Source organism: Balaenoptera ricei, chromosome X, assembly GCF_028023285.1.
Source record: "Balaenoptera ricei isolate mBalRic1 chromosome X, mBalRic1.hap2, whole genome shotgun sequence".
Classification (NCBI taxonomy): domain Eukaryota; kingdom Metazoa; phylum Chordata; class Mammalia; order Artiodactyla; family Balaenopteridae; genus Balaenoptera; species Balaenoptera ricei.
In genome coordinates, this window is record NC_082660.1 from 58,758,196 (window position 1) to 58,759,574 (window position 1,379).

The window sequence follows — 1,379 nt, forward strand, 5'->3', positions numbered from 1 at the left end:
TTTTCACATGGTCTTACATAGAGCAAACATTTTTATTTTGATGAGATTCAATTAATCATTCTTTTCTTTTATGAATTGTGTTTTTGTTGTCAAAACTAAAAACTCTGCCTAGCCCTAGATCTCCCAAAATTTCTCCTTTGATTTTTCTCAAAGTTTTATAGTTTTACATTTACATTTGAATCCATTATCTATTTTGAGTTAATTTTTGTATAAGGTGTGAGGTATAGGTACAATTTTTTTACTTATATATTTCCCATTATTCCAGTACTATTTGTTGAAATGTTGTCTTTCCTCCGTGGAATTCATTTCATACCTTTGTCAAAAATCAGTTGAGCATACTGTATGTGTCTATTTCTGGGTACTCTATTCTTTTTTTTTTTTTTTAATGATTAGGCTAAGTGGCTTTATTAAAGACAGCCAAGATAACAAAGGACTTCTTAGGAGTTTGCATTATGGCCCTTCTTCTTGACAAAAGTTGGCACAATATTGACAAAGCACCGGTTGTACTGCATATGCCTCTTGGCCCAGCCCATCTTCTTCTTCTCTTGTTTGGCCACCTTGGAAGTCTGACTTCTTATTTTCCTGGCACAGGCCATGGAACCATGGACTTTACCTCCAAGCATGTGGCTAGCTACCTCCAGAGTGCTCAGAGCCTCCACCCCCCACTGGCCCAGGGTAGCCTTATCCTCTAGGGTTGTGTGTTCCAGGAGCAGGACTTGATCTTCTTAGTGATACCCTCCAATGAGGCTACATGAACTTTGATCTGGGTGACAGTCTCCTGGCCAGTCACCTCGAGAGTGTGTAGCTCCTGGGCGTGGAAAAAGAGATGCATGTTGGTGACTGAACCATGGATACCACTGCCACTAGTGTACTCTATTCTGTTCCATTGATCTACATGTCTTTTTATCCACAAATACCACACTGTTTTGAATACTCTGGCTATATATGAAACCTTAATATCAAGTAGATTGATTCGCCCTATACTTTATCCTTCTTTGTCAACATTGTTTTAGGTATTCTAGGACCATATACACTTCAGGGTAATCTTGTATATGTCTACCAGGAAACCTTCCTGGAATTATTTTAAGAATTCAATTAAGCTTATCCATCAATTTGGGGAAAAGTTATATCTTTAGTATGTTGACTTGTTCAATCCATGAATACAGTAATTTTTTTCTAAGTATTTAGGTTTTAGATTTCCTGTCATCAGGAAAATTTTGCAATTTTCAACATACAGGTCCTGTACATATTTTGTTACATGTATACTTATGTATTATATTTTCTGTTGAGAAATTTAAATTTATTAAAATTTATTTTAATTCTGGTTTACACATATTTATTGTTAGTGTATAGAAGTGTGATTTGATTTCTTTTAGTTC

The 1,379-nt window shown here is 35.5% G+C and overlaps 1 pseudogene; it reads right to left on the minus strand.

Annotated features, from left to right (window-relative positions):
• Nucleotides 1-437: 437 nt before the first annotated feature.
• On the minus strand, nucleotides 438-838 carry LOC132357514 (ubiquitin-like protein FUBI; annotated as a pseudogene).
• Nucleotides 839-1,379: the final 541 nt, after the last annotated feature.